Source organism: Emydura macquarii, unplaced genomic scaffold (genome assembly GCF_026122565.2).
Source record: "Emydura macquarii macquarii isolate MOO-44397 ecotype Brisbane River unplaced genomic scaffold, CSIRO-AGI_Emac_v2 contig_1451, whole genome shotgun sequence".
Lineage (NCBI taxonomy): Eukaryota > Metazoa > Chordata > Testudines > Chelidae > Emydura > Emydura macquarii.
The window spans coordinates 16041234-16065040 of record NW_027131588.1 but is presented as its reverse complement, the minus strand read 5'-3'; the positions used below and the strand labels follow the sequence as shown (position 1 = coordinate 16065040).

General features: G+C 40.5%; 1 protein-coding gene across 8 annotated transcripts in view; it reads left to right on the top strand.

Annotated features, from left to right (window-relative positions):
* Positions 1–23807, top strand: part of PALM2AKAP2 (PALM2 and AKAP2 fusion) — a 394465-nt gene that overhangs the window by 259009 nt on the left and 111649 nt on the right. The gene's annotated exons all lie outside the window — the stretch shown is intronic.

Sequence of the window (23807 nt, the reverse complement as noted above, 5' to 3'; positions counted from 1 at the left end):
GGTACGGAGCTGATCCCACGCTGTCTTCTGCGGATCCGAACTTATTCCGCCTCCCTTTTCCAGGGCCGAGCTACTATGACCCCTTTCATCTCTTCCTTATGCCCCTGCTTTCATCTGAGCGTCAGAAAAGTATTAAATGTCAATATTTGGAAATCCGTAGCCCTCATCCTCAGCCCAGTGCCAGGAAAACTCCTGGTAACCTGTGAATAACATTTGAAAAGACAGGTACAAAGGTGAATGTGTCGCCCTGAGTTAATTATCAGGTGGGAAAATTCAGGTAGCACCCAGCCCCATCTGTGAGCTTTTGTAATTAAATTATTTTTCTCAGATGTTCCAAATTGTCAGGGATTGCCCCTATTATTTTTATTGAAAATTGTCTTTATCTGCCTGGCTATCATGCTAGCTGGATCACTGTGAAATAACAAAACACACTTGTGACAGATATTAAATGTTTAGGATTTAAATTAAAACCACTATAATAAAGACTTCCCCAATGCTTCTTCCACCCTCCCCCATTTTTGTCACTCTTGAAGGTTATTCAGATGTCTGTGTATGAAGGTTAAGAGCCACTAGCATATATGAGCAACCACTTGAGTTACTAATGGAATTAATCATTGGCTAGAATGAGCAATTAACAGTATTAAGCCTTGGGTTTCAGCCATAATCACATATCAACTGTAGGAAAATGTATGTTAAGGCAGTAACTTGTTTGGATTAATTCCCTGATTCTGATTTTCATAGTGAAATGAAAGTGTTTTTATTTTGGGATGTGATTAACATTTCAGCATGGTAATGAAATGCTGGGATGTAGCATTATCTCATAGCTCAGGTATGTCCATTGGTATTCATGTCAGGTGAGGGCTTTGCAACAGTTTTGCATATCTGATAGGGATTTATTTCATTTCCACAATTATATTGTATTGACTCAACAGCCTGGGGAGCTCTACAAGGAGTACATCAGCATTTCTTGTGCGGCTTAACTTTTTTTTTTATTGATTCATATGTTACTAGCTCCCAATGTTTTAAATCACTACACACAGTTGAGAATGAAGCACTAGGGCACTTAATATATTTGTTTAAGATTCATTCTGTATATTCCCAAGAAGTCAGTGTAGTGAGTTATTTGTTTAATTTCATTGCATGTCTCTATGTCAGCCAGTATTTTTGACTTTGATAGTCCATATCAGATTTTATTTTGGTACTAACTGGAAATTTTTAATGCAGCTATAATTTAAAAATAAACACTAAATTGTTTTTCCTGTTCCTTTTAAAACACCTGCTCAAAGATTGTTTTACATGACCCATGTGAGCTCGTAAGCAAATTAAACCACGTATAGGTAGGTGTCATTTAATAGCACAGGTAAGAAGGAGTAGTTCATGGATGTTTCTGAATAAACTGATGGTTTTTTCCCCTTCTCAATGTATGTGCAACTTGAGAACCAAAAGAGCTGTATGTATACATTTTGAATCTTACTCTGCTTTCTTTTCACACTCAAATTCCATGTACGAGGAATAAAAATGGGGTCTGGTCTTATAAGGGGTTAAAAATGCCCCTAGGAAGCACCCAGGAAACCTAACTGTAGAATCTTGAGAAAGTGATGTACATTTTGAGTGAGACGGATTAATTCATGCCAGTTTTTGTCTGAAATGCTTTAATGTTAGAAAGCCAGTTCTGCGATTTGGAACACACAGCTCTGAATTAGTAAGCTATACAGATACTGTATTTGTGGCAATCTTAACCAGGAAATGAAATGCCTTTGTAACATGCATAATGCATCATCCACTGTTATCCCTACTATTACCATTCTCTCTGTGATTTTCACTTTTCAACATGCTGAAATGTCAGAGAGGCAGTTCTGACTTCATCTGGCCAGCAATTAACTCATTTGAAGTACTAGAGTGGACAATTTGGTTCAAGCTGCCAAGATTTTGTTGGGGGGTGTGTTGGCTGTCTCTCTGCTAGCAGTCTGTACTGATGGAATGCTTCTTAATTTTCATGGTGCAGTACTGCATGTGAGAATATTAAATAACTGGAGGCTTATAAGAGGAATGTATTGTATAGAATGAAACAAATATAGAATAGATGTGTCCTTCAAATCTAGGTGAATGAACAATTGTCTTTAAAAATACAAATGTCGTAATTTAGTTCTACCCATTGCCATCAATAAAATACTCTTCAGCCTACAAAGAACCAAACCTTCCCAATTAACTAACTCAACCCAATACCTCACTGAAAGACTGGGTAAATAGACCTAGGAGCAGGCCTTGAAGGTCAACAAAGTTGGGCTGTCAGAGCAATGGGGAAATAAGTTCCAGAGTCAAGAACTCTGCACTGAGAATATCCTGCTCCCAGTGCCAGATGAATACATAGGATTGTCGGCTTGTTCTAAGCTATACCATCTGCCAGGTTGTAATAAGTTGTTTGCAGTGTAGTTGTAGCTATGTTGGTCCCAGGATATTAGAGACACAAGGTAACATCTTCGATAGCAGCAACTTCTGCTGGTGAAAGAAACAAGCTTTCGAGTTGACAAAGAGCTGTTCTTCAGGTCTGGGAAAGGTGCTCAGGCCTTGCGTACACTGTATTAGGTCAGCTTATAGCCACCACTGTAATTAGAGCACTGGCTGATGTGCATACTGCCCTCCTTCGGTCGGTGGAGTGAGTCCTCACCAGAAGCTCTTCCACCGACCTAAGGGGCAGTGTGGGGAGTGGAGAGCCCTGTTTCTCAGCTCCGTGCCAGGAGCCCACAGGCTCCCAGTCTTCCCGTGGTCCATTGTGGGAGCCTGGGAAAGCTGCCAGGGACTTCTCCCTTCCTTTTTCCCTCCCGGGAATCGGTGGAAGCCGCTCAGGGCTTCTCCCTTCCACACTCTCCCCTGAAACAGGCAGCCATGTCAATTTTATTGCTGCAAGTCGGGCAGCTGGTTCCTGCTGCTGGCTGGGTGTCGAGGCCAGAAGTCTGGGTGCTTCTCTACCTGCTTCCCACCAGGGCAGCCTTGTCAATTACAGGGCTGAGCTGTGAAATTGGAACAGCCCCACCGCTGATGTAAGGGAACGGACGCAGAGTCTACATGGATACGCATCGCCCTAACTATGCCGACAAAAGCCCTATACCTCTCATCAAAGTGGTCTTATTTTATTTTTAAAAAAAGAGGGCAGTTTTGTCGGTGGGGGTTGGATTGTAGAGTGTATCCCACCTCTGTTTTGTTGACCTGCTTTGGTCCACAAAACTCTCTAGTGTAGACCAGGCCTCATCCAGTGTTCCAGCTAAACACAATGTGGAACAGATTGTTTAGCATAAGTAATTAACATGTATTGTTAAAGACCATTCAAGCTGAAGTAGCCTGTTAACATCTTTGCAGTCATACGACAAAACAGGGAATAGCAGGCCATGGATTGGTGTAATAAACCATAAATCCAGTGTCTTTATTGAAACCAAGATTTTTAGTGTCTAGCAAAGTTATGAATTTTCGCTCCCAGGCTTATTGTAGTAATGCTCCGCATAAACTGACATCACCTGTTCCCTTGAGTGTCAAAGTCCTAAAGAAAAATATTAAAGTTTTACTAATAGGTGTCCTGGCCCATTAAAAAATGAGTGCACAAACTTAAGTTCTTATGTTGCATATTTCAGTGTCTAAATATGGAACATAGGAACTGCCATACCAGATCAAACAAGTGATTGATCTAGTCCAGTATCCTGCTGAGTTCTTCTGCAGCTATCAGCCCCTTTTAGCACACATCAAAAGTCCTGGGGAAAAGGTCATCTACTACCTGGTCAAGAGATGTCTGAGATGGCTTGGCAATTGATTTGTTTCTTACTAATGGAATGTTCCTGCTGTTCTGAGATCAGTGTGTAGGCACAACGGGATGTAAGTTATGAATGAAGTAGCAGTCTTTATGCTGAATTCCATTTTTTTTATCATTTGCAGTTGATCTCTTTGAAATTGTTAAAAGGCTATTAAAATGTATATAATCAAATTCTGTCCTCTGGATTCACTGGGCTCAATTGCTTCCCACACTAGTGTAAATCAGGAGTAACTTGAAGTTGATGTAGATAATCCTGGGATAAAAACTGTGTGAGCGAAAAACTGGGTTTACTGACTTCAGTGGGAGCTGTGTGTATTCTTATCTGAGGCTAGAATTTGGTCTGCAGAGACTTGTTGGTTACTGGCCCAGGCCACCAAAATAGGGCTCTCTAAAATGAAGTTTCATTATGAGCTGTAGCAGCAGTACAGACTGTATGCTGACAAATGCAGTAGTGTCTTTAACTGGTGTAATTCCTGTCTATTAATGTGCCAAAATGGCTGATCCTTGTTTTTAATAGCTCAAGAATTTTAAGAGTTCTCGCCTAAAATGATTTTTAAATCAAGGGTTGTGTATGTTTCACGTGGTTTCCGGCTGTATTGTTATAGCAAATTAGTATTCTCCATCAGCCCACTCCATCCTTCCAAAGGATAAGTCATTAATTAATTTTGTGGCAAGATAAATGCAGGTTAGCAAAGTTCACATTCTTCTAAATTATAAGTGATCAGTATTAGGAAAATGTATCATAGCTATAGAAAATCTGCTCTCCTGTCCTTGGGTTCTTTTGCCTGGCATGGAAAGTTCAGATCATTCAAATCTATCAGGAGATGAGAGAGATGCATGATCTTGTGGAATTTTTAAAGGGGCTCAGCAAAGGCTCAGCTCTGCTTCCACTGAAACCAATCACAAAAGTCCCATGAACTTGAATGGGAGTAGTGTTAAATCAGTGCTGAGCACATCCGAAAATCCCATCTTTAGACCCTAATTCAGCAAGGTACTTAACTATGTACGTAATTTCATTCATACATGTAGTCCATCCAACTTCAGTGGGACTACACTGGTTCAGTATCTTCCTGAACAGCGGCCGTAAATCTTTCTGTGCCTCAGGACATCTGTAAAATGGAGATAATGGCCTTTCTGACTCTCCGTTTAGATTGCAAGCTCTTCAGGACAGGACTGTCATATTGTGTTTATATAGCTTCAAGTACAAGGGGCCTCCAATCTCAATTGATGCCTGAAGACTGTAATCCTAATAAAAAGATCATACTGCAATTTGAGTCCAAAATGATGGCATAAGAGTCTGCAGGTTTTTTTAAATAAAAATTTTAAATTAGAAGTTTGTGATACTATGCAAAATGCATCCTCTTTTTTATTCATTTTGTTGGAGCATAGCTCCAGATAAGTCCCCTCATAAAATTAGGCTCACATTTGGCAATTACATCGTATGAACAAACCTTGCCCTTCAGGTATGTTTGCAGGTGCCATATCCTGCAGTCTTCACCCAGTAAAAATCACATTGACTTCAATAAGAATTCTGGCTGATTAAGGGCTTCAGGATTCTCCTCTTTGTCTGTTTAAACAGTGGAAACAATATTATGACTGAGAGGAAAGAGCAGAGTTAAGGGTAACTTCAGAGAAGGGGTAGGAAAAAATGATGCCAAAAGAAAAACTCCTCCCTCCCCCCCCCAGTTCTGTTGAGCAGGAAGAATAATTTCCTTGCTTCTTCATTAATAACAAGGAAAGTCAATAATGCATTTTAAGTACGGCATATTCCCTTAAAGAACATTAACTAAATCTTTAGACATGTCAGTAGGGTTACATTAAAGATAGACATTAGCACTTGGGAAAACCTTTAAAATATTCCATTAAAACATAAATCTGGTTTCTGTTCACACTTGTGTTAGAATCTCCTTTGTAACTTTAGCTAACTGATTAAAGAGAGGAATTGTGGTCTAGGGAGGAATGATGTTTCTTTGTTAATGAATATCACTGGGACTTGAGATTTGAGTTCAGTTCCTGGCTCTGCCACAGACTTCCCTGGTGACTTGAGCAAGTCATTTAATCTCTCTGCTTCAGTTCCCCAGTGGTACAATGGGGATGTTAATATTGTCTTTACAATCTAAGTAGACATGACAAACTCTTAGGGGCAGGAACTGTCTTATATGTATGTATAGTACCTAGCATACTGGGGCCCTGATTTCAGATGGGGTCTGCTGGTGCTGCTGGAATAATCAGAAAGGTATTTGCTTGTAAACCAAGGTGCTCTCACTTTAAAGTATTTTATGCTGATCCTCACAGTGAAGTCACAATGTAATTCTTATGATATCACAATTATTTCTGTGACATCATAATTTATGATATCATAAACAAAGCATTATGGTTCCATTATGGGGATAAACTAGAGAGAAATCTAGGCTTTGAGGGGGAGAGATTTTATCTGAACACAAATATTTTCAACAAAACCAATGTACTACCAATAATGCGGGTAAAACATAATACGTTGCTCTTCACTTTAGGCTCCCCCCACTCAAGTGTAGTACCAGAAATCTTCTACACATAAATGTAACAAGCATTTCAGGGACTTAATTCTCTGCTCTACTAGCTTAATCTAACTTTAAATTAAATTTATGGTCGTAACCACATTTGCAGGATTAGCTGTGTAATAGTAAGACCAATAAATATTAAAATACAGAAGCACAGAAATGCTAGTTATACATCTGTGTTCTGTAGTGCAATGTTATATGGAGATAATCCAATAACCTGCCTGTCGCTAATACCTTTTTGATCATTTCCTATGGACTTAATTGGCAATTGGTTTGGACATTCTGTTGATGGAATTCTGAACATCATTTTGCTGCCGAAAGACTTCCATCAAGATCAGGGGTCTGTTGTGTGCAAGGCTGTACCTTATAAAACTATTGGGTAGGCATCGTCTCTAGCTCTTGGTATTTCATATTTAAGTGCATTGTGTCATATTGTTGTAAACAAGGAACTACTACCAACATCCGTGTGGATTTAGGGGAGAACATAAGACACCAAAATCTCACAGTAATAGGCATGATATTGAGAGCCTAGAACAAAAGAGGGGTTAAAATAGAACACACTGCTTATTTTTTGTAACTACAGTAGAACCTCAGAGTTACGAACACCAGAGTTAGGGACTGACTGGTCAGCCACAAACCTCATTTGGAACCGGAAGTATGCAATCAGGCAGCAGCAGAGACCACCCACAGCCCCCAAAAACAAAAAAAAAAAGGCAAATACAATACGTGTATGCTGTGTTAAATGTAAACTACTAAAAAAAAAAAAAAGGAAAAGCAGTATTTTTTCTTCTGTATAGTAAACGTTCAAAGCTGTATTAAGTCCATGTTCAGTTGTGTATTTTTGAAAGAACAACCATAAAGTTTTGTTCAGAATTACGAATGTTTCAGAGTTACGAACAGCCTCCATTCCTGCGGAGTTCGTAACTCTGAGGCTCTACTGTATTTTAAAGATACATTATGGAGTGTATCGTAAGCAAGTTTCATACAGCATCCCCAAATGCATTATAGAGCTAAAAGGGGAAACCTCCCCCTTCCCCACCCCTCAAAGATTTTATGATGAGAAGTAACTTAATATTTTGTTCACAACAAGGGAGAGAGGCTGACATACCATGGTGATAAGAGGCATTTAGAAATACAATAAAAAGAGAGACCAAGGACAGAATAATTGAAGGGTTGACATTTAGCCCGGCTATACAGAGTCAAGGATAAGGGCGTGAGTAAAATGATTCTCAAATACATCTCTTTTGTAAAAATACATACCCATCTTCATACCTCAGAATGGTATTGATGAAGATAGTTATATACCTCAGGGTCCCAAATCACATCATTCCGTGGTGCAATTGGGAATGCTAGACATGACATACACACACACACAATTTTCAGAGATTTGTGTAGGGTTTTAGCTGTATAGCATCCACTGGATTTGTTTGCGTGGGAGGGTCAGCAAATGTAGTTGTATAAAAGCATCCTAGAGGCAGCTAATAGAGGAGGAGGCTAAAGAGCAAGAGAGAAGGGGAGGGTAAATTATTAAATTCATGTCAGTGAAATATGCATTGGAAAGAAGGGGATATCTGTGTTTTGCTTAACTTAAGGGCTTGACTACGGTTAGTTTTTGTACTGGTTTGACTTGTATCTATATGAAATGGTTAGAAAGGTACAATTTCCTAGTTTGGATGCATTTATACCAATATAAAGGTTTCTTACCAGTATAAGCCAGAATAGGTAGACGTACAACTTTTATGTGTAGATGAATATGACCCAAAAATCCCTCAATGCGTACTGGCAAGGGGATTACAAGAATATCCTGATTCTGGTATGTACATTCTGGTTCACCAAAGAATGTCGTGTGAGGTCTTAAATGAAAGCCAGGGTCACACTTGTCATTAATATTATTATGAAATGTATGTACAGATATCACGTAAGAAGTTACATACACATGCTGAAAATGTGTGTTAAAGTTTTTGTCAGAGTTGACAAACAGATTTTCTGATTTTCTGATGTTTATTCCCCTCTCTGTCGGCATGTAAATTAAGCACTGTTAACCAACACAATGGTGACACGTCTACATGCGAAGTCAACAGGAAGATGTGAGATCAACAGGAAAATCAGCCTCAGAGGTTATCCTGTAAAACAATCTGAGTAAAACCCATGAAATTTGGGGATATAAGTAGAAAGGAAAAAGACACCCCTTTATTCTACATCTAGGAAAAGTAAATGGGCAGCGTGTTCATATTCATGAAAACAGGCTGTCTGCCTACTTGGGTGGAAGACGTTGCAAAAGAGTTGGCTGTAAAAAGACATCTTTAAACAGAAGGCTAGCCTGTTAAGTTTAGACTCTAGAAAGTGTGTTATGATTTTATTTTATATGTAATCCTTTTGTTTCCATTATCCTTATTCACTATCTTTTGAATCTTGAACCTTTGATGATAAACTTATCCTTGATTTCACTATAAATACAGCTAAATGCTGTGATATTAAGTTTAGGTGCTGATTCTGAGCCGAATCATACAGACAGGTGTGTACACTGTTCCTTTGAGGACAGCGGATCTGTTTCTTTGAGCGTTCAATGGATTAAGGCAGGGGTGCTGGAACAATTTGTATAGTGGGGCTGCTGAGAGCCGTTGAATCAAACTGTAAACCCTGTTTATGATGGAAACCACTTCAAGCCAGGGGGGTGAAGTAGCACCCCCTAGTTCCAGCATCTATGGATTAGGGGCTGGACACGACAGGCAAACGCTTTAAAGGGGCTTAGGGTGTGGGGTGCACCTATTGCTAACCTGCAAGGCAAAGTAAGGGCTAGGATAATGCGAAGGAGATTGTCTGGATAGCTAACGGGCTGGACACGTCAGGGAGCTGATGCCCAGTTAAGTACAAGCAAGTGTCTCTCTCATTGGAGGCTGGGTGGAAACAAGGTGACTCTTATTCCTGGGTACCCTGAAGTCCGTCATCATAAGTCATAGGGCAACTTTATATCGGTGTAACTGTCTTCACATGAGGGGTTGTACTGAGTTAATGATTGCAATAAAAAAAAAATCACCCCCCCAACTGAAATATTTAAATTGGTACAAAAATGGTGTGTAGACCAGGCCTGTGTGTGTGCGCATCCAAGTGCAAGCACACACATATGCACACCCTGGCTTTCTCCCTAATAGTTGTCAGGAATTGCTCCTTGATTTTACAGTCCTGGTAGCTGCTATCTGTTACTCAACAAATCCAAGAATTCTAAGGGTCGCCTAATCCCCGAATTATGTTGGGGCAGAAGCAGCACTGTAAGTAACTGAGGTTGAGGTGAGCTCACTGTTTAACAGCTGACTTTTCTAAGTCCTCAAAAGTCTACATTGGGATCAGGGCAGGTTACTGATTCAAATTTAGGATCATTTGGCCAAGGGGTTACCAAGATTCAGCCCCACCATCACTGAAAAAATGCCCCACTTGCAAGATTTTCCCCATTCTTGTAACTTTTTAGTGCAGACCTGGGGAAAACACTAGGGAGAGGAACCACAAGGAACTGACACGAGTGGATTCACCTGAACTGAACCAGCATCTGGCTTCAAGACCTAGCATAACCCAATAATCAGTGCTAACTAATTTATTATTATAGTTTTTTGCTGCGAATAAAAAGAGATTTCTTTGTTGAGGAAAAGGTGTGATGCGACCAAACATTACTGTGCCAACATTTTTTACTATATTTTAGTCTGTTGAAATATACAATATTCCCAAAACATTAAAGAGAACCAGAAGTGTCAAGAAAGCCTTAAATCTCAAGCATGCTTCTATTGTCTTTTATTGTAAATAGGTCAGGCCCTCTGGAAAGCAAGCACAAGAAAAGATTCCTGCTGATATACTCATGGGAACAATACTCCCATGTTGTTATGGAAACTACTATCTGTGATTTCATAGACTTAATTTGACCTGATTTTAAAACACTTAGATGCTTGCAAAGTGACAAGGAAATAGTGGGATGTGTCACAGATATGTAGTTCGAATTCTTCATATGTTTTTAATGTGAGTCGTTCAGCACAGCTTATTTTCATCTGGAGAGGAACAGGCATAGTGTGTCAGAACTTGAGAAAGACCATGACTGGCTTGCAGAAAGATCAGATGTATGTAGAAGAGAAAAATAACAAAAAACCTTACAAACAAAATTTTGACTCAATGCATTCAAGGTTCAAAATGTAGTTGTTTTAATTGTTTGCAGCACATAAACAAGAAAGACCAGGCCATATCCCCAGCTGGGATAAATCGGCATAGCTTCGCTGACTTCAGTTGAGCTATGCCAAAACAGTTTACACCAGCTGCAGATCTGGCCTAATCAATATGTTCAAAGAATAGTTGTGAATTGTCCCTTTTTAATGAAGGATCAGACGCTCCTGCTCCTTTTGCTACTGCTGATGATTTTTATGATCATCAAGAGGAAAAACTAAATAAAGCAAAGGCTTGACTGCATCATTTCATTGGAGTCTCTTGCCTATCTCAGTTAAATTTGTGTATTTTCCTCCTTGAGAACAAATTTAATTCAATATTGTTCAAACACTCTTAAAGCTTTTTCTGAAAAACCACATTAGTCAACTTTTTTTTTTCTGTGTGGTACTGTAACTCTATGTATTCTGGTGGCACACTTCAATTCTAAAGTAGTTTCACCGGAGTTAAGAAACAGCATAAAAGTAGCTCTTAATTTTTTTAACTTTTAACTTTTACTTTATTTTTTTAAGCTATTTTCCCCACCTTAGCAACCTGGCTTCATTCTGGCATCTATTCCATGCCGCTGATCTCCATTTTCTTCAGACAAAATTCTATCTCAAGACTGCCTGTGTTTTATGCATTAATCTTATACTCTGGAGACCTGGGTTCAAATCCTGACTTTGGTCACCAGATGAATAGAATTTACAAGTAGGAAAGAAATACTGATTTGGCCGTTGAATGTATCTCTTGGCCATTGCAAGATTGTTCACCATAACCTATCATGTGGAAATGACATTGATGGTGTTGTCATACCCTGTAGTGGATGTAGACTCTGAGGGGCAGGAACCTTGGCCAGGCTTTTCAGAAATAGTGATTGTTGGTGTCTACCTGAGATGCCTTAAAAATGCCTGATTTCTAGAGGGTGGGTGCATGGTCCTTTCTGAAAATCAGGCCATTTTAAAATGTGTCAGGTTGAAAAGTCTCACTTTTGAAAATCTTGGCTCTGGTTATTGTTGTGTTTATAAGTAGGTTAAAAAAAACCTCCAAAGCCTGAGGCACATCATCATCATGCCATGTAAATGCTATTTATCACATATCTGACATGGTTGATGGAGAGGATCAGGACCAAAACTGAGAGGGTACTGTAGTTCTGGGAGGATACATTGCCAAAGGGTACTGGGAAAATGGCTTTAATTTTCAGTAAAAATTAGGTGTACAAATTAATTGAACTGTTTGATCAGGAGGCATTACAGCTTCTAATGATAGCTAATTCCCTGAAAGGGTTTGTATTTTACATTATGTTGAAATATCTCAAAAGAGGAAAGCTCTGGGTCAAATGCTAGAATTGGAGCTGACTGGAAACAGATGAGATTGTGTTTACTAATTCTTGGAGCCAGATTCAGAGACCCGTCCTCATCGAACCACACTTACCAAATCTAGCTCACTCTCTGAGCAGCACTTTACTCCACGAACGTTCCCATTGATTTCAGTAAGGTGCTGTTCAGCATGAAAGTAAGGATATCAGAATCTGGAATCAAGCGCATTATTTGGTGGCTGATTAAGCCGATGGTCTATTGGCATATAATGCATCCTTTCAAAATTAGCCTGATTGAATGAACACTGCGTGTTTTAAGGGTGTCCTTCCTTTCTCCTCCCTCCCCTCAAGCATATAAATTTACATCAGATGCCTCCAAATGACTTCTGCTGTCTGTAAATTGTTTGCAGGCTAGTCTGTCTCTCCAGTGCTCTTTCTAGGCTTTTCCAACGGTTTTGGCTTTATAATTGCAAATGTTCAGTCAAGCCCTTTGAGAGAGAGAGAGAGTTCTCTCTCGGGACATCTGGGAAACACCAGTTCAGATCTCAGATATCCCTTGCCTTCAGTTCTCACTAACTCTGGCATGTAAGTGCGTCCTGCTGGACTGCACAAAGGACATGACTCCCATGGTGACCGGCTGGACAAAGCTAATAACAGACTCTCTCCTGCTGAAGCAGTGGTTTGGGGAAGGTGGTGTGGGGGAGAGAGGGTAATTTGCACCAATATTTATTAAGCCAAGAGCCAGGGTGGTGGCTTTTAAAGCCACAGTCAAGTTCTCTCGTGTTTTGTACTTACATTTTAAGCTCTTTGGGGCTGGGACCATCTTATTTTTCTGTGTTTGTCCAGCGCCTAACACAATGGACTCCTAGTCCATGACGCGGGCTCTGAGCAGTGCCGTAACACTAAGAATACATGTTGCAGAGTGGGTCTCTGCTAACTTCCACAACTGCCAGGAGAGGGCAAGCACAATTTGAGAGGGGCAGGGCAGGCCATGGGGGGGTGGGCAGGAGGCCTCACAGAATCCACATTTTTGGTGAACACAGTGTCCCATTGCGCCAAATGGGCTGTGGCTGCTACTCAGCCCATATGCACTGCAGTCCTGGCCCTGGCTTGGAGGGTGAGACAGGCAACTTCATTTCTTCAACCTCCGCCCATATAAAGCCTGATTTTTTTTTGGCCATTAGGGGCCTGATCCAAAGTTCTCTGTAGCCAATGGGAGTCTTTCCGCTGTCTCCAGCGGGCATTACACCAGGCCCCAAAAGAGCCGTTTTCAATAGCGTGTGAACCCAGTGGGTCAAATCGCTCTTGCCTTCCTCCTGTAGTAACAAAGAGCGGGTAGGCCAATCCTGTTCTCAGATTGGTGTAAGTGTAGAACAGCTCCATTGAGAGCAGCTTTTGGCTCACTATCTGTTACTATTCTTAATCTTAAGGTTTCAAAACAGTCCCTGATTAGTTAAAATCAAACAAGAAAAGATCAGAGGAGTCAAAAGAATGGTTTTCTCAGTGTTTCATTTATTATTGTTCTGGTTTAAAAGCTTGGATTCCCACCATCAATGAAAAAGCTCCAGTTATATAAAACTACAAAAACAAAACAAAAACCTCCTTTCATTCAATAAGCATGACTGGCTAAATTAAACAAATAAGAACTTAAGTTCAGAAGAAAGGCTATTTTGGTCTCTACTGGCTGATTGTAAACTGTTGACATTTTTTGTAGCATAATGACAAACATAAGTGTGGAGGAGTGACAGTGGGTACATCAGCGTGGAATCTGTCAATGTGTAGTAAAGTGAAAGGCAAGATTTAGAGCTATTAACAAACACAGATCAATGGGCAAGTGAAACGGTGATGAAGGGCAAAATCTGGAAGTATTTATCTTGGAAATATTCCCATTGAGAGTGTTGGCCCAACAAGAAAAATCAACAGCTTACTGGTCCAATTCTGCAGCCGTTGAAGTCAGTCACAGGGAGATTAGACTGTACGTATCTGGTACTGTGACAAAGTGTTCTATTTTCCTCTGAATTTAGAATTGCTAATTAATTCTTCTCATACAGTCAGTTACCAATGATTTGTACATACAGTCTTTCCTTTTCTGTATGCACATATATACAGTCTAATGTTCTCTTTTCTATGGTGGCATGGCTGCAGATTGCAACCTCTATCCTTCGAGCCCATCGTGGTGCTTTGAATCCCATTTTAAAACCTTGCTTATGCAATTTTACGAGCATCTGTCCGCAAAGCATTTTGCAATACTGCGTATGAAGGGACCTATGTGAGAATAGAATATATTGTATTTGAAAGCTCTAACAAAGCACATCACTGACCCAAACGCACACACAGCCCAAAAGAAAGTTGGCCCATTTTGTTCAGGGAAGTGGTCTGAAAGTTAATCCGATGAGAAGAACCGCTTGCTGGCAACAGCCATCTTGCTGAAAGGAAAGACATGTGTAACAGGAGTAGTGTGGGAGCCCAATATAAGTTGTACTTAAACTGTTTCATATTTATATATTAAAATTCTTCTGATTGTTATTGATGGAGACAAGTTTAACAGTTGGAAACAAGAGGTTTGTGTGATGCTAAACCGGTATAAAAACAGTATGAAAACTGGGTTTCTACTGATAATACTATGTCTTCATAAAACTGGTATTGTCAATTGAGCCAGATTCTGCTTTCAGCTACCCTGATACAAATCTGGAGTAACTCCTTTAACTTCAGTGGAGTCATTTCCCATTTCACTGAGAGCAGAATCTTGTCCTGCTGTATATTGTCAGCAAGATTGCCTATGCTAATCACGGTCATGCAGAAATATCCAGTTGAATGACACACTGTGGGCCTGATTCACCACTGTGATGTTCCAGTTTTCCACCACAGTAATGAACTACTACTTACTGCATGGAAACTGCTTTGAGATACAATAGTATTCTGGGAATGCAATCACCAGACTCAGGTTTTCACTTTGCCTCTGAATTCCTGTATCTAGTGCTACTAGCACAGACAGTTTTAAATGAAATAAAGCTCATCCAGACAAAGTATGCAACCACAACAATGTGATGCCTTATAAGGCCTGATCCTTTACTTTTTACAAAGACCAAAACTCCCACTCATAAACAAGGAATAATGTCCTGGGCTGGTGCAGAGGAAGCTGGGCATGTACTACAATCTGTTTTCAAGAGAAGTATGGAGTTTAAAAGTGAGAAAATCATCTGCAGTTGTTTTATGCAAAGTACGTAAAGAACTATGCCCACCCACAAATATGCCCATGCTTTTCCATTTGTGTCTAGATTGCATTCAACAATGCTGCTATGAAACAACTGTGACCTACTGTGTCACTTTGGGTATTTATTTGCCAATGAAAATACACAACTTTTCAAGCAAGCCATACACAGTGATGCCTTTATCCATGCTCTTTGACACCCATGGAAGTTCTGAAAGGGATAGACATCAGAATGTAGCCCAGAGTCTCCATACTTTTTTTTGGACTGAATGTGGATAAAGAAAATCTTTCACCGGAAAAGCTTTTAGAGGAAACTATTAAGCAGAGGAGCAATCTCACTTTTAATTTTACTTACTTGCTGTTGGGTGTTGCAGTGATATTACCACAGACCAAGCAGGTTATCCATAACAATTCTACCAAACAATGTTACTAATAACAATAGGTTGGAAGGTGGCTTATTCTATATTTATGAAGCACAGATAGCCAAGTCCCTTCATGGAAATTTTGCCTATATACAAATATTTATATGCCCTTTATATAGGTAAACTTGCCATTAGACCTCATAACTGTGGAATAGCTGCCCTCCTACTGATTACTGTTGATAACGTTATCATTTGATTACATTTATGACTTTTTTTCTCACTTTTAGGAACAGATAGAGTAATGCTTTGATTTGTGTGAGTTCTTTTCACTGGGTCAATGGGAATTCCAAGTTCTTCGCTCAACTTTGGTCCATGGAGTTCCCCTTTTTTTTAATATGCATATGGGGTTTTTTTCTGCCATAAAATTAAATTGACCTGCTGTGATCAAACTCATTACCCAGAAGAAAAACAATGTAAGAGGTTTCTTGTAGACAATTGATGGCAAGCTCATTGTACAAAAGCCGGTTAAAAAGGATTTTTGATAGGAGGCGGGGGGAGATGAGAACAGAGGAATTTCCTCCTCCACCCTTACCGTTGCTAAGCTGTAATTTAATATTGTTAAGAAGGGGAAAAAATAGAAGGTCTCCATGTTCCTCAGGATATCATTTTGTGTTTTCAGTTAAAACGCCTAAAATTACAAGTCTCACCCAAAAGGTTTCAGAAATGCTGGACTTTTTTTTCTTTTTTTTTCTTTTTTTAAATATACAGGATAATCAGTTCAATTAGATTAACACAAGAAGCGCATGCTTCTGCAAATTCAAAGCATTCCCCGCCTCATTTCATAGTGCAGTGGAAATTTAATGTTTTATGGAGCCACTCATGAAGCAACTTGTTAATTATTCTAACAGATATGCTGCGTTTGATCTGGGAAAGTACTCCAGCATTGATTCTCATGTTTGCTTTCCAGCAGTACAAATAAAATCTGGTGTTACGTTTGTGGCAATGATTTTTATTTTTGCCTTTTATTAAAAACCTTTTAATCAGAGAAAACAGCATTGGCTCCTCATATCTAATAGCAGGAATTAATTACAGATCCAATTCAACTCCCATTGTCTCAATCGAAGTGCTCTCTCTGACGTCAGTGGGAGTTGGATCAGGCCCTACTTTTGTTTTTATCAGGCAGGATGCCTACAAACAGGTTTCAGACACGCCTTTTTCATAAATACTTAGGTTTTGTTGGTCGGTTTGTTTGAAGTGTGTACTACAAAGACTTGTGCCTATGCTAAACATTACACATTGTGAGTCGACCGTTAGGCTCCATCTTCCTACCTTATGCACTGTTTTCTTTGGTTCTGATGGGACATCCCACATGCATAAGTTGTTCCAGGATCAGGGCCCAAGTATCCTGTTCTGCTGTGTCTTTCTGAACTAAATTTTTATAAACTTGTATTCCTGATGTCATTGAACGTCATCCTGTTATTGTTCAAATGAAAAACCCAGGGCAGTATATATGACACTTAATATTACATTAGCACCTAGATTTCCCCAAGCAAGAGACAGTCCCTCCCCCACAGACCCAACAGTCACAATGAACAAGATAGACAATGAGTGGAAAGGGAAAGATAGCCACAGATACTTGAGTATAATTCCTGTTTAAAATATTTTACATCATTCTGATTTTGTAGATGATGATGATAAATCTTACTGTTGTATTTCTTCTAGGTTTATGTTTGGGGTCAGTATTCTTGTGTATTTCTTTGACATCTGATTTGGTTTATTCTCAAAACACCTCCATGTTTGGCTTGACTATAGGTATAGAAACAGCTGTAGTAGAAAGGGTGATGAGAAGAAAAACGTTAATGAAACAGGCAGGCAGGAAATCCTTCAGATAGTCTCTTCATTTCAGTCAGTTGTCTTTGATTCATTCTTACAGCCTCTGGACATATAAAATAATCAACCTTTTAGTTACAAGCATATACCTTTAGGATAAGCCATTGCTACTGTTTATAACAACAGCGCTTCAAGCTTTTTGTGTTGCTGAAATCACACACTTCCTTGGTTTTAAGTGGAGCAAATATCAACAGTTTTCCAGATGTAGAATTAATTGTATGTCTGGTCTTTAGTTCCTCCATTCTAAAATCGTTATAAAATGAGGTTCATGAGGGGATGGAGGGGAAACCAAGCTGAGGAAATGTGCAAGGAAACGCTCCCACAGACTGAGAGTGAGAAGGCAGGAAGGAATTGTTTTGTATTTTTAATGACCAGTCTGAATCATCTAACCTCGCTTGCATGGGTGGAGGAATGGTGAGAATGCAACACATCACAGCTGCACTGAATGTGAGGCAAAGGTGGTCAGTATACTCCCTGGGCTTGGACTTCACATCATCCTCACATCCTTTGGGATAAATGATTTAAAAGTGCTTCATGGACCTGATCCAACGCCCACTTGAGTGGATGGAAAGACTTACAGACTTCAGTGGGCTTTGGATGAGGCACCATGCAAGCAGTTAATTGGAACGGAAATAGAGTTCATTGCTTTTCCACTATTATTATAGAACAGTAGCGGGGTTAAGTTTATCTGGAGATGATTTTCAAACTTATGGCTAGATTTGTGATACGTATATTAAATAACAGTGATTTAAGAAGACCTTTAACTTAGAGCAAGCAAGTGATCTTGAGACATATGTGAATAGTATCTGGTAACTCTTGATAGACAACAGAGTGCTGGGCTGCAGACATTTTAATGTTAGGGAAATGGTTCCTGGTGTTGTATTTGTATTTAATTTATGGAATGTAGACTGTATCTGTTCAAGTCAATAGATGCCCTTTTAATACATTTTATTCTAAAATCTGTTTCTTGTGATTACGAAGTCTAAATACACTGAAGTTTACACTAGGATTTTTACAGATGATTCCAATTCAGGTACATTGTGCAAAGAAACACAGGATCATACTGGGTCGGAGCTGAGATCCATTGAGTTCAGTATCTTTGACTGTGGCCAGCACCAGATGGTTCAGCGGAAGGTGTAAGACACTCGGTAGTAGACCGTAACCTGTCCTCAGAAATATTTCCTCCTAGCCCCCTCATTAGGGGTTGGCTTTGCCCCTAAGCAAAAAAGTTCATCTCCTTTGCCAAGACTCTTGCTACCTAGCTAGAATCCTCATCTTAATTAAATGAGCCCTGTTAAATGAGTGAAATCCCACAAGTCGTTTCATGAAGAAGCCCAGTCTTAATGCTGCCCTTTTTATTCAGCTGTTCTTAATGGTTTCAGTTTTGAATTCTCTTACAAGAAAGCTTCAAATGAAAAGTATTCAAACTGCCCGGTTTGAGTGCACCTTTCTCCAGATTATATCTGCTGTATGTACTCCTTTTTTCCTAGCATTCAGAGCAATCATTTATTGAACAGTAATGTTTATTCAGGACATTTGACTAGCAAAACTGCAGCATTTTGTAGGCTTTTAGAGATTCCTGGATTTAGTATCCATTTACATTTATTTTTGGTTTAAAGCCCATTTCATAGCAAAGAAGAACTTTCTGTGCATTGCATAACAATCAGTATCTGTGATGTGCCTTCCTCTTAAAGAATTTTATAGCCCTCTCTTTCTAAGTAATAGATCCAATCCAGCCCATTGAAGCCAATCAGTCTTTTTATTGACTGTAATGGGATTTAGATCAAGCTTTCTGTTTAGAAAATACATGTTGTTTATTTTGTTGGCCTGCGCTTAAAATCTGGCATTCCTGATCTAAAATCTGAGCCTAAAATTATTTTAATTGATTACAGAGAGGCTGCTGGTTCTAAAATCCCATACGAGATAATTTTTGTTTTCCAAATCATTAGCAGCCTAGATCACAGTGTGTGAGTGGATCAAGAACTGAGCCAGTGACAGCAATGTCAGAAGGAGGTGTTGTGCGATGTCTTCCTAGGGTCAGTGAGTGTTATGGCTCTTCGTGTTCTTAATGAATTAGAACTACCTACTGGACAACTTGTTAAATTCCCTAAATAGTGCAGAGCTGGGCCAGGAGTGAATAAAAAACAGGCTTCTGGAAAAAATCTAAAGGGATGACATTTGCCTGTACAAACAGTGAAACATATGTGTGACAGCATTTCACAGAAGTGATTACACAGAATTTTTAGCCAGGTTCTTTGAATATTAACCTAACACTGAATACGCAGTAAGTAATGAACAATGTTGTATGCTCACATTTTATTGTAACTTTGCCTTAATAAATTTTTTTTTTTTTAAATCCTGAAGTACAGCTGTGAGTGGCACGGATGTAAATCTGAAAGGTTAGGAAAAGGACATTGGCATATGTAGCCAGAACAATTCTGCTTTAGGAAAGCTATTTGCTTATACCTGGAATATTGGTTTGATGGGCCTGTCCCTGGAGTTCTTAATCACAAAACTGCCAGGGTGTAGTGAGGATTGAATCGTATCTGTTTTGGTAATGGACATTTTCCACCAAATCTTATATTTATTCTTTATTATAGTCCATGCTAGACTCACCAACATTTATCCCCATTCAAAGAGAGAGAGCGTGTTTGTGTTTAACGTAGCTGGAGTGAGGCACCACTGAACCAGTATCTTAAAATTTTCTTTATTTCTCCTACAAACTGAGGTTGCTGATCCTGTTCTCCATTTCAAACCCCATTCCTCTGTGGGTAATATGTCTTTTCAGACCCTTTCCCCAGTGGAAAAGTCATAGATGGACTTCCCCCATTATTTATTCCAACAAAATGTGGTTTCTTCTTCAATAGGGTCAGCCATTGATTGTGGTACCTTGGCAAGTCACCTAACCTCCTGGTCTCTGAAATAAACCAGCTGTAAAACCCTTCGAAATTACAACCTCATTGGAACACAGATGCTGCATTTCAGTTGAGTTTTTCTGCATAACTGAAGGGGGAAATGACCATAAGAAAAACATTAACAAAATTAGGTCAACAATTTGTGCAAGTTTTATAGAAACTAGTCAGAGTTGCTGTAACAGGAGCCAGTTATTTGAGATGTGCTTTGTAGCACTTGTTCCTTGAACTGTCTTCAGTGGAATGGTGCCTACTTATGTCCTCTCTGAGTTTTTAGCTCTGCATGTGCTCTAATGGCTAATATTTAATTTTCAGGGTTGAATTGTACCGCTGCCTTGTCATTAGTGTTCCTCTCTATCAACTCTTCTCACCCAAATAAGCCCTCTAATCTAAAATTAGGCAAGTGATGGTTGAACTGCAGTTGAGAGAGGATTTACACAAAACATGACACGCGCACACCCATGACGATCTGGAATACCTACGGAAAGCAATGGAGCCAAATGGTGTTGGAGTCTAAGCATCCTATCACGGCTTACTGTACATCAAAAATATGTAGCAGCGGCTAGAGTATACATGATTAGCGTGATAGCCCCAGCTTTTCACTAATAGACAGTCCTGAGAAAGACCAGTACCTACTACAAATGACCACATACGCCCCGTAAACCCCACGTTTCACTTGCAGTATGTAGGACTTTAAATGTGCCTACTGCCAAACATTAGTAGATCGTCTGCTTCCTGCTCTAATGCTACTTTTTCACGGGGGTTATAGTCCTCAGAAAGGAAGGAACTAGAACATTCCTTGAAATGTGACTGCCGTGAAAAGGTAGCCTGTGAATAGAGCAAAATGGAGGTTTCATGTCTGTCTCATAATGAATCTAGATAATTTTTACTTGCAAACTGATCAAATTTTGATTCCCGTCCCATCCTGCCTAACTGTTAGCTCTCTCTGAGCTTTGAGAGGTGGGCGGGGTTCTTTTACTTCTTTATCTCCAGTAATGAAAATTCTACAGGCCAAATTCTGCCTTCAGTTATACCTGTGAAACTCTAGTTGAAATTTAGCCCTGCAGTTTGAACTTCGTTAACAATCCTGTTGGTGAAGCTTGAGGCAGAATAGAATTCACTGAACTCCCACAGCTGTGTTGGTGCTGCCGTGCAAATGGAAGTCAGATTGGGTGGGGCAGCCATATTTTTGCCATTAAAGTCAACAGATCTGATGTGAGGAGTTGTACATTTCAGCATCATGCTACATGTCTGACTGCAATAAAAAAAAAAAAATCTGATCTATGTGTTTAGAACCAAAGATGCTACTACAGCAGAAAGGGCAGGAGGGTGATCAGTATCACATGCTTTCCACTAAAGATGTGGATGCCCTCCTGCACAGTCGGGTTCTCCACAGGATGTCCTGGTGTATGCACAGGGGTGCGAGAAGTTGAGCAGGCACTCTAGGCAGCTTGCTGCCCGCTGAAGCTCGGGGGTACGTGTGAGTGCGGCTCGCTGCAGCATTGACTTTATTCTTTGTGCCTAAAACCTTTGGGAAAGAGTGTTTTGCCCAGGTATAGGGAAGAAGACTGATACGAAAGGTTTCAGCAGAGCCATGCTTCCAGAGGTGGGAGAGATGGGAAAGGAACAGCATGCGGGCCAGCATAAAATATAGAGTCCTTGTGATCCGCTGTGGATCCTAGGAGCATTTGCTCCCTAGCCAAATAAAAGATTTGGTGCGGCATCCTCTCCTGTTTCTTGCTTCTTCCTTCTCCATCTCATCCACTCGGTCCATCTGCCATGCCTTCTTCCAAAAGTGTCCCGTTTCTGCTTTGGTTGGCGCTGGTGTCCCTGGTTCTCAGCGAGGTCCCAGAGTCATTTGCACCATCTACAGCGGTGCCTAAAAGGCAGCGCCGTGGCAGTTGGCTAGCACAAAAGATCCTGGGACATGTTTGGAGCATTGAGCATGCTTCCTGTTGACGACTGAGCAGAAACGAGGGCGCCACTTTCCAGGAGGGGATTGGATGGGCAGAAACGCCAGATCTGAAGAGGAGACGTTTGGGGTGGGACGTGACACCAGCAGTCTCAGTGCTTTTTCAAGGGTGCCCCTTAAATGTGGCGCCGTAGGGGACTTTCTACTCTGTTTAAGCTTAAAGCCACCCCAGTGAGGCAGTGAAAGAGAAGGTTGCACTAATGACAACCATGGCTTTGAGTAGAAAATGTAAAGGGGACATTGCGGGAAAGTGGCAATGCCTGGAGCCCGCTCAAAGCAAGACACAATGCTGGCAACGTTTCTGAGCCACCTCTAGCAAGAATGCTGTGACATGAACTCTCTCTTCCCATTCCAAACATCCATTTCCAGTAAAGTAAAGGGCTTGGGGTTCTTCTTTTCCTTTTCATAAAACTAGATGGTAGCTTTTTAGTTATGGCCTGCATTTAGGCTGGAGGAAGGGGAGCAGGAACCATGCTGCCATGGGAGTTGCATGCATTTCTACGTGACACGGCTAGAGTTCTCCCTGTGAGGAAACATCTGCTGGAGCAGGATAGGTGCTCTCTTCTTTTTGCCAGGCCATCTCCATTGCAGAGAAGAAGCAGGGCAATAGTCCCATCTGTTGCTTTTCAGGAGGCGAGGGGGACAATTGGTGCTAGCTGGGAGCAGTGCTAATGCTCCTCACCAAAGATTGTACCTACACCCTGCACACACAAGTTCTAGCTCCTTTCCCAGCATTACTTTCCCACACACAGGGTTAGGTACAGTCACCCCCTCTATCAGGAAGTTTAAATTAAATTACTCTCGTGCAACTTGTAAAATGTTTTCTCTGTCTCTGGAATACTAACTGCATGCTGTAGTTACACTTTAAATGCCAAGTTCTGACCTCAGTTACACCTAGGCAGTCCTACTAAAAGCGTGGGAGTAACCAAGGGCAGAACTTGGCCATTTACACTGCCCTGTCTTATTCCCCCCCTTCCACCCCGCAGCTTATTTTCTTTTAATCTTCAGTCTTAAGCACCTGGACTTCTTACCCATCACGGCCACTGAAACTTAAAGTATGTCTAATCTTCTATTAGCATTCACCCAGCGCTCTCTAAGTTCAACAGTGATGGGTAGGTCAAACCTATATTTCTTGTTAGTGTGAAACAAAAACAAACATACCTGACCTCAGATACTGAAGGCTTTAAAAACCACCGGTATGTCTACACTGTAATAAAATACCAGCAGCTGGCCTGGATCGGCTGACTTGAGCTTCCAGGGCTATAAAATTGCAGTGGAGACGTGGGGCTCTGCCGGGAGCCCGCAGTGAGGGAGGGGGGAGGGTCTCAGAGCCCAGGCTCCAATCCAAGCCTGACTGTCGATCTTGCAATCTTTAGCCCTGCAGCTTGAGGGCTCTGAGACTCGGTGCTGTGGTTTGTTTATTGCAGTGTAGAGGTAGTCCAAGTGGCTCACGTTCTGCTCCCAGTTATAATGGGCTAACCTCACAGTAACTTCCTTGCCTTCAGTAGAATTACTCCAGATTTACAGTGCTGTGACTGAGAGCAGCGTTTGGCCCGAAGTCTCTTGCCATTCAACTTTATTATGTCTGGCATAACGAGGAATCTTTTTTTTTTTTGTCCCT